Source organism: Amblyraja radiata, chromosome 7 (assembly GCF_010909765.2).
Source record: "Amblyraja radiata isolate CabotCenter1 chromosome 7, sAmbRad1.1.pri, whole genome shotgun sequence".
NCBI classification, from domain to species: domain Eukaryota; kingdom Metazoa; phylum Chordata; class Chondrichthyes; order Rajiformes; family Rajidae; genus Amblyraja; species Amblyraja radiata.
In genome coordinates this window covers 18085350-18095432 of record NC_045962.1, presented here as the reverse complement: position 1 = coordinate 18095432, position 10083 = coordinate 18085350, and the positions used below count along the sequence as shown (strand labels likewise).

At 43.9% G+C, this 10083-nt stretch overlaps 1 protein-coding gene across 7 annotated transcripts in view; it reads left to right on the top strand.

Annotated features, from left to right (window-relative positions):
* Positions 1–10083, top strand: part of gulp1 (GULP PTB domain containing engulfment adaptor 1) — a 370296-nt gene that overhangs the window by 252369 nt on the left and 107844 nt on the right. The window contains exon 2 of one of the 7 annotated variants that reach the window (XM_033023794.1): positions 4617–4622. The exons of the other annotated variants lie outside the window; for them this stretch is intronic. The gene's annotated coding sequence lies outside the window, so the exon portion shown is untranslated. The remainder of the gene's footprint in view (positions 1–4616; positions 4623–10083) is intronic. 7 annotated transcript variants of the gene reach the window in all.

The following is a 10083-nucleotide window of genomic DNA, read 5'->3' as shown; positions in this document are numbered from 1 at the left end:
TTGGAGAAATACTATCGGCGGGACTCCGAGTTCAGCAATTGATGGTATTATTGTAGAAGCTGTTCCTCATCCTCCTAGTAAGAGACCTGAGGCTTCCTGTACCGCCTCCCTGATGGGAGGAGGGCAAACAGTCCATGGTTGGGGTGGGAGGGGTCTTTAATGATCTTCCCGGCCCGTCTCAGACACCGTTTTCGGTGGAGGGCATCCATGGTAGGGAGCGGGGCACTGATGATGTACTGTGCGGTTTTCACCACCCGTTGTAGTGCCTTCCTGTCCGCTACGGTGCAACTGCTGTACCATACCGTGAAGCAGGTGGTCAGGATGCTTTTGATGGTACAGCGGTAAAAGTTGGTCAGGATCTGGGGGGACAGGTGGGCTTTCTTGAGCCTCCTCAGGATGTAAAGGCGCTGCTGCGCCTTTTTGATCAGCTTGGAGGTGTTGAGGGACCAGGACAGATCCTCCGAGATGTGTACCCCAGGAATTTGTAGTTGGAGACGCGCTCCACCTCAGTCCCGTTTATATGGATGGGGTATGTCTGCCCCTCTGATCTTCCTGAAGTCAACAATAATTTCTTTCGTCTTCTTGGAGTTGAGGACGAGTTATTGTTGGCACACCAGGCTGTCAGGTGCTGGACCTCATCCCTGTAGGCTGACTCATCGTTGTCACTGATCAGTCCTACCACCGTGGTGTCGTCGGCAAATTTAATGATGGCGTTGGATCCATTCTTAGGGATGCAGTCATGGGTGAAGAGGCAGTAGAGGAGAGGGCTGAGCACACAGCCCTGTGGCACGCCGGTGTTCAGTGTTATAGTGGAGGAGGTGAGGTTGTTGACCCTAACAGACTGTGATCTGTTGGTGAGGAAGTCTAGTGTCCAATTGCAGAGGGAGGTGGAGATGCCAAGTCCGCTGAGTTTGGTGATCAAGCTGGCGGGAATGACAATGTTAAAGGCGGAGCTGAAATCAATGAACAGCAACCTGATGTAGGAGTTGTTGTTGTCCAGGTGGGTCAGGGCAGAGTGTAGGCCGCCGATATGGCGTCCTCTGTAGACCTGTTGGTCCGGTAGGCAAACTGATGGGGGTCCAGTGTGGGGGGGAGGCTGGCTTTGAGGTGAGCCAAGATCATCCGCTCAAAGCAATTTGCGATGACAGGGGTGAGTGCCACTGGGCGGAAATCGTTGAGACTCCCTGTAGCTGATTGTTTGGGCACTGGCACGATGGTTGATGTCTTGAGGCAAGTGGGGACAACACCCTGGCCAGTGACAGATTGAAAATGTCAGTGAAGACTAGGGATAGTTGTCCAGCACGTGCCCTGAGCACCCGCCTGGGGATGCCATCGGGGCCGGCAGCTTTGTGCTCATTCACCTTGCTCAGTGCATGTACAGCAGAGGTAGAGAGACTGAGGGGTTGTTCATTCGGGGGTGGAGCAACTTTGATGGCTGGAGTTTTGTTGTCCCGGTCAAAGCGAGCATAGAAATGGTTTAGCTCGTCAGGATGGGTGGCGTTGTCTGGGGGGGGGGGTGTTAACTTTCTGGTAATCGGCAATGGATTTGATTCCTTGCCACATGCGCCTGGGGTCAGAGTTGTTTTGGAAATGCTCCTCAATCCGCCGTTTGTGATTGAGTTTAGCATTCCTAATTCCCATTTTCAGATTGGCCCTGGATGAGCTGTATCCCTCAGCGTTGCCCGATCTGAAAGCGGCATCGCGAGCCTTCAGTAGGAGTCTGACCTCCCTGCTCATCCACGGCTTCTGGTTAGGGAAGGTCTTTATCTCTTTGTGGGTAGTGACGTTATCAGTGCAGAATTTTATATCGTCCAAAACTGTTGAGGTGTATGAGTTGATGTCCACTTGGGAGTTGAAGGTGGACTGGGTAGCAAACAGACTCCAGTCTGTCTGCTGAAACTGCTCCTGTAAACAGAGACAGCCCCCTCAGGCCAAACCTCACACTGTCCTCACGGTAGGTTTCACATGTCTGATCAGAGGTGCGTATTTGGGGAGCAGGAACAGAGAGAGGTGGTCAGACTGACCGGGGAGGGGGAGGGCTTTGTAGGCTTCAGTAATTAAACAAACCAGAGGATTTAAACCAATTATTTTGCATCTGTCTTTCCAAAAGATGCACGGACAAGGGAGACAAGGATCCGGTGGGAATGAGGAAGTGAATGAGTTAATATCAGACAAAAATTTCACGAGAAATGTTGCTGAGCCTGAAATACGAGCATCTGATCATTTATAGCCCAGAGTTTTTAAGGAGGTGGCTTTGTATTTTCACCCAGAGAGTTGTGAATGTGTGGAATTTTCACCCAGAGAGTGTGAATCTGTGAAATTATCTGCTGCGGAAGGCAGTGGAGGCCAATTCACTGGATGTTTTTAAAGAGAGAGTTAGATTTCGCTCTTAGGGCTAATGGAATCAAGGGATATGGGGAAAAAGCAGGAACGGGGTACTGATTTTGGATGATCAGCCATGATCGTATTGAAGGGTCGAATGGCCTACTACTGCCACAAATGTTTTATGTTTCTATGTTTCTTTGTATATTTGATATGTGGTCATCTTCCAGAATTTGGAGAATTCTGGAATTATTCCTCTGGATTAGAAAGTAACAATTGTGACACCAATATTTCAGAAAGTGGATTTTCCCCGAGGTCTGGCATGTGTTTTCTCCTAGATCTTCGGTTTCCTCTTGCACTCCAAAGACGAACAGGACTGTGGGTTAATTGGCTTGGTGTAAATGTGAAATTGTCCCTAGTGTGTGTAGGGTGCTGCTAATGTGCGTTGATCACTGGTCAACGCGGACTCGAGGGGCCAAAAGGGCCTGTTTCCATGCTGTATCTCTAAACTAAACTAAACTAAAGAAAAAAATCCACAAATTATTAACCTTACAGTTGAATGTCAGTGGAAAGAAAATTGATGGAATCAATAACAAAGCATGCAATAAAGAACACCTCAAATAATAAGATTGAGCAGAGCCAACATGGGTTTATAAAAATATAATCATTTTGACTAATCTGATGAAGAGTGAGTAGAGAAGCTTCGGTTGGATGCTGTGTCGGATGGAGCAATTCAGACAAAGGAGAAACTGGAGCAGCTGGATCGATTCTTCCTGGAGAGGAAGAGGAGAGGGGGCTAGATTAAGGTGTATAAAAAAGGTATGAGGGATATAGATAGGAATTATTGCAGAAATCTGGAGGACATTGACTTTGGGTAAGGAGGAAGAGATTTTGAATGGTATGATGGAGGCTGCCTTCACCCAGAGTGATATGTACCTGCAACACAGAGTCTGAGAGAGCAGGCGAAGCTCGATGGCTGGGTTGAAGATTAACTCTTGAACCAGTTAGGCATAGTGGGCTACCGACCAAGTGCTGAGCAATGGGATTAATATGGAAAGGTGCCCGCTGATCAGCATGGACAAGTTGGGCCAAATGCCCTGTTTCCATGTTGTCCAATTGCACGACTATATGAAGATGTGACTGGAAGAGTATATAAGGGGACACCAGTTGATGTGTTTGGTTGGTGTACTGATGTTCACAGGGATCTGTACACTGTTGAGGGACGGCTTGATTGTAATCACGTATATTCCTTTCATTGACTGGATAGCACACAACAAAAAAGCTTTTCACTGCACCTCAGTACATGTGACAATAGTAAACTAAGACAAACTAAAAAACCATGAGCACCAAAAAATATCAGCGCTCTGCAGTACACAGTATAACAGTGTACCTACATCAACAAATGCATTACTGTAAATTGACATGAACCTTCATTGCTTTACAGACGGTTTGCATTTTTATAGTTGTTTTGTTTTAGAGGCAGACAAGTAAAATCTGTTTTCACCTGAAATCTGAAGCTTATTCACAGTATTGGGATACTATCCAACAGACAGATGGTTTGCAAGTGATGATTTTCTTCTCTCTCCTCTTCCTGAACTTCCACTTCATGAAACCACGGTCAGAAACACTGCATGTTTTGATTCTGGCTACAAGAGAGATTCCACCCAATCTATGCTGAGCCCATTTTTATTTCCTCCTGTGTGCTGGTATGCATGTGTAGTGTGTACAGTAGAGAAAAGGTCATATTGCATTCACATGTATTTATCCACAGATTTAGTGTATACCCTAGTATCAAAGGAGTAAATCAATCATAATCATACTTTTAGCCAGAGCTTGTAATCCAACCAAGTTTTTAGACCAACTAATACAGCGAGGTTGTTCAAATATTCCTACAGTGCTGAAAATACTCAGCTTGATCCGGCAGCATCTGTGGAGAGAGACATGGAAAGGACGGGTTTGGAGGGATATGGACCAAGCACAGGAGGGTTGGACTAGTGTAGCTGCGACATGTCGGCCGGTGTGGGCCTGAGGGCCTGTTTCCACACTGTATGACTCTGTGAGAGAGAATTAAAGTCGCATTGGACTGGGAAAAGATTAAGGTAAAAATAGTTTGAATTTACAGGTGAAGGGGTAAAAACATCAGAAAGATCTGTGAGGGGTGGGGGACAGGAGAGATTGATGACAAGGGATGATGGAGCGGGGCGGAAAAGGTTGGTAAACCGGGGTACTAATAATCTATCCTGAGGAGATGCAAATGGATGAAGGTGACTGATTACTTTAAATTTCCAGCAGAGAAAAAAGTTCTAAATGTTGGCATATGAGGTGGAGGGTGGATTTTCTATCTGAACTTGATGTGGACTCAGAGGGCTTGTAACGTAGTTGAGCTGAAAGATTGCCTGTTCCTTGAACTTTCATTGAGCTTAGCTAGGTAAGTGTATGTTCAGATCATGTGTAATGACTGAAAGTACGATGAGGAATAAGGCTTTTACCCAGTTGCAAAATGTATTCTGTATTTGTCAGTTCAATAGGATTGAGGGCCCCCTTCTATTATTTACAAAAATGTCTTTATTGGTTGTGAAAATTATATCACGAGACACCGAGGAATTCAACCCACCCCATCTTAGAGCAGTTAAAATAAATATATCTTCTGGAATTTCACCTAGTTTCTGCTCCATTTCACAGCTTGGAACATTTAGCTGGGCATTTGATGTGGTGGTTTTAGACTTATGAAAATATGTAACCTGACCACTTTGTTTCTTGCCGTCCCTATATCTACGCTTAAAAGTTTCCGTTCTCATTGTCGGAGCATTCAGAAGGACTTCAGGCTTCTATCAAGATTGGATATGATGGCAAAGACAAACCTTTGTTGCAGCTTACACGTTTGAAGTTGGAATTTAGTTATTATCTTTAAAAACGTCTTGCGTCCCTGTTCTATTGCTTACATTTGCTTTGCCCAGTGTTTGCCTTCTGGAAACCGTGGTTGAAAATTATTTGCAGCTGTGCTGTTCTATCCCTTGACAATGAGCGTACTGAACTAAGGTCATGTTTTATAAAGATTAAAATGGGAAATCTGATCCATTTCTTCACCATTAAGAAGTGTTCAAATATTTTGTTTTAACGAAAAATGCAAAATGCACTCATTGTTCTGTTTAAATCATCTTTGATTTTCAAAGCAAACCCAACAAAATTAAGTTATTATGGATGGGTGTTATACTTTTGATGACGTAACAACATATGTAATTAATTTTTGCAGCAGTTTATTTAAATATTGAAAACAAAACATCCTTGCGAAGCAGCTTTGCAAATATATTATCTGATAGCCCGCTGGTTATATTTGACCTAAAATATTGGTAGGTTCAGGAAAGCAGCTTTTATCGATGGGTGCTGTCTGTGTGGAGTTTGTATGTTCTCCCTCTGAGCTTGTGGGTTTCCTCCGGGTGCTCCGGTTTCCTCCCACATTCCAAAGACTTAGACAAAGACTCCAAAGGTATGCAGGTCAATTGGCCTCTGTAAATTGCCCTAGTGTATAGGATGTGAAATTGGGATAACATAGAACTAGTGTATAGGTGATCGATGGTCGGCGTGGACTCAGCGGGCCAAAGGGCCTGTTGCCACGCTGTATCTCTTAACTAGAAAAACTATGGACTTGATTTTACTCTTCACTAGACATATTCAGTATTTCAACAATTAATTTTCTTGTCTATCCGGAATAGTTTTGCTACTGTTTAAGAAGGAACTGCAGATGCTGGAAAATCGAAGGTACACAAAAATGCTGGAGAAACTCAGCGGGTGCAGCAGCATCTATGGAGCGAAGGAAATATGTAACATTTCGGTCCGAAACCCTTCTTCAGACTGATGGGAGGGGGGGCGGGGAGAAGAAAGGAAAAAAGGAGGAGGAGGAGCCCGAGGGCTGAGGGAGAGATAGGAAGGGGAGGAGACAGCAAGGGCTAACAAAATTGGGAGAATTCAATGTTCATGCCCCCAGGATGCAGACTCCCCAAGTGGAATGAGGTGCTGTTCCTCCAATTTCCGGTGGTGCTCGCTCTGGCCATGGAGGAGACCCAGGACAGAGAGGTTGGATTCGGAATGGGAGGGGGAGTTGAAGTGCTGAGCGACCGGGAGGTGAGGTTGATTAATGCGGACCAAGCGAAGGTGTTCAGCGAAACAATGTAGATCAGCTGACATCTAGAGCAGCGGATGCAATAGATGAGATTGGAGGAGATGCAGGTGAACCTCTGTCGCGCCTGGAACGACTGCTTGGGTCCTTGAATGGAGTCGAGGGGGGAGGTAAAGCGACAAGTGTAGCATTTCTTGCGGTTGCAAGGGAAAGTGCCCAGGGAATGGGTAGTACGGGAGGGAAGGGAAAAATTGACAAGGGAGTTACGGAGGGAGCGGTCTTTGCGGAAGGCAAAAAGTCCTCCCGGTGGCTCAGCACTTCAACTCCCCCTCCCATTCCGTATCCGACCTCTCTGTCCTAGGTCTCCTCCATGGCCAGAGCGAGCACCACCAGAAATTGGAGGAACAGCACCTCATATTTCGTTTGGGGAGTCTGCATCCTGGGAGCATGAACATTGAATTCTCCCAATTTTGTTAGCCCTTGCTGTCTCCTCCCCTTCCTATCTCTCCCTCAGCTCTCGGGCGGCTCCTCCTCCTTTTTCTTTTCTTCTCCAGCCCCCCCCCCCCCCCCCCCCCCCCCCCCCCACCCCCCCACATCAGTCTGAAGAAGGGTTTTGGCCTGAAACGTTGCCTATTTCCTTCGCTCCATAGATACTGCTGCACCCGCTGAGTTTCTCCAGCATTTTTGTGTACCTTAGTTTCACTACTATTAGGTAGCGACTCAGGTGGCAAAAAAATGTTTTAACACTTTATTGTGTCTTATAGAATGAGTTTGCACTGAAGTTGAATTAGGAATTCAATCTAGGTAAAGTACATAAAGAGTTATCTAAACAATCAAAAGCAGCAAAAAAAAAAGCCAGACATGTACCTAAATTACCAATAGCAGTGAAACAAAGATATTATCTAAATGGGTAATAACTGAGAATATCTGACCTGTGAAATTCCTTGGAGAAATAATACCTGATAAGCTCATGTTCTCCACTGGGAAACTTGGCTTATTTACCAAGTCAGCTAGTATGTTGCACAAGCCTTTTACAGATGTGTTTAGTTTATTTTTAATTTGGTTTGTTCCATGACACTGCATCACTAAATCCTGACTTTTTTCTCCAGCTGTTTCTGTTTCACTGAGGTATTTTTCAAATTAAGAGAGGCCTGATATTTTTTTAAGGAAGGTGTAAATATTAGCCAACCACTATATCCCTAAGGAATATTAGGAATCTCATCTCTCAAAATTTAAAAGCCAAATACTGTACTTCTGAGAATACATCTATAAAACAATCCAGCCTGTATGTTACATTTGATGTTGAAGGAGGATTATTCATTCTCCACTCATCAGCCCCTTGGTCCAAACATGGATCAGAGAGACGATTTGCGTAGATGAGGTACCCAAGGACTGTTCTTGTAATCAAGGCAGGAATCGATCAAGTATGGGATTAAAGAGCCTCTATAAAATGATGGCAGCAGGAGGAAAACCATTCAATTGTTTCAGCAAAATCCAGCACAAAGGTTGTGGTTGTCAGCAGGTCAATTATTGCAGCCCTAGGACATTACAGTGAGAATTCCTAAAGATCCTGTCATCTTCAGCTGTTTTATCAGTGATCTACTTTCCATTGTAAATTGACTGCTGATTGTGCAATGTTCAATTCCTAGTTTAGTTTAGAGATACAAGAGCTGTTCCTCAGCGAGGAAAGCAGACAGCAATAACCAAATAACTTTTAAACGTTGGCAGAATTGCAGCAAGTAACTTGTATGCAATGAGTATCTATCACAAGAGATAGGATCCATCTACAGTAAAATTCCAATTGCCTGTTATCCAAATGTTTGTAAATCCTGCTGGCTCAGCATCCAGCTCATGGGGTTATGCTTGTTGCATTCCCTTGAAACCTAGGTGCTACTCCAGAAGACTGAAGGGTGGCTAATGTTGTACCGTTATTTTAGAAGGGCTGCAAGGACATGGCAGAGGTCTATAGAGCAGTGAGCCTAACGCAGTGGTGGGAAATTTGTTGGAGATGATTCTTAGGGATAGGATCTACCTGCAGTTGGATCAACACAGACTGATTAGGAACAGTCAGTGTGGATTACAGAAAAATTGGTGGTGCAGTGAAAAATGATATCTAAGTTTACAAGAGGATCCAGATCAGTTGTGAAGCTGGACCAAGGAATGGCCTATGGAAATGTAACTATGACAAGTTTGAGGTGTTGCATTTTGAGGTATGTCAAACCTGGCTAGTACTTGTACAGTAAATGGTGGAGCCCTGGAGAGCTGTGGCGGAATACAGAGATCTGGGAGTGCAGGTGCACAGTTCCCTGAAAATGGCAAGTGAGGTGGACATTGTGGCAAAGAAAGGATTTGGCATGCTTGCCTTCTTTGAGAAGGTTATTGAGTACAAAAGTTGACACATGGTGATGTGCTGTACATACATTTGAGAACAAAGGATGTCATTAAATTAGAAAGACATTCACCAGGATGTTACCTGGGCTTGAGTTATAAGGAGAGGTTGGTTAGGCTGGGACTTTGTATTTGGAGGCTGTTGTGCGACCGTATTGAGGTGTACAAGATCATGAGGGGCATGGACGTAGTGAATATTCACAGCCTTTTTCCCAGCGTTGAGGATTCTAAAATTAGAGGATTTGAGCTTAAGTGGAGAAATTTAAGAGGGACCTCGGGGGCAATGAGGTGGTCCAGATCTGTAATGAGCTGCCAGTGGAACCTATAGAAGCGGATACAATTCTGACTTTTAAAAGACATTTGGACAGATATATGGATAGGAAGGGTTTAGAGGGCCATGGATCAAATGTGGCGAAATGTGACTCGTCAGGTATGCTTATTTGGTTAGTATCTAAAGGGCCTACATCTGTATAGCTCTGATTTTGATATTCATTGCTACATCTCTTGCTTCTCAATTATTTTTTTTGTACCTCATGCTTTGTTTACCCCTTTTTTCTTTTGTTTTCTTATTGTCCTCTCTTATTGTCAACGAAGTAAAGCTGAAATTATTGGCTGCGTATGAATTACTTTTTGATAATTGTGAGACCCACGTTGCTGAAAAGAAATTACCCATCTGCTCAAAATGATTACGTGACATTATTTTAACCACAGGCACTAATTTATGTTGGAATCATTCTTTTAATTAGTTACCCAATACCGACACACATATTACTTGAGTATTGTTACTCAACAAACACCTACTAATTGTTAACATGAAACTATAGTCTGTCTTTCATTGGAAAAGTTCAAACTCTGATACTTTGGGCAAACGTTGCGTGAAACAATGAGTTCAGCAAATCGATTGATGCAAATGAAACACAATTTACCATATCCACCCCTGTGGTCTATCCAAAGAATAGTTAGACGCTGTTTGCCATTTACTGTGTAATTTATTTTCTGATTAGCTTTGTGTTAATTTAGATTTGGTGTCTTCTATTGCCCTGGACTATTAACACGTAGCACTTTACAAATCATAATGACAGTGCGATTTTTAACATCATAGCTGATATTTCTTCAGTGCGTGTCTGTGTTGTTTTCTGTGTTACAAATTATTTTACTCCTTATAATGTTTGGATGGATTTTGCACTTAGAGTGAATCTTCCTCGTAATTACTAGACTGGGAACACAGATTTGTGTGAAGTGCAAAGTGAGATTAC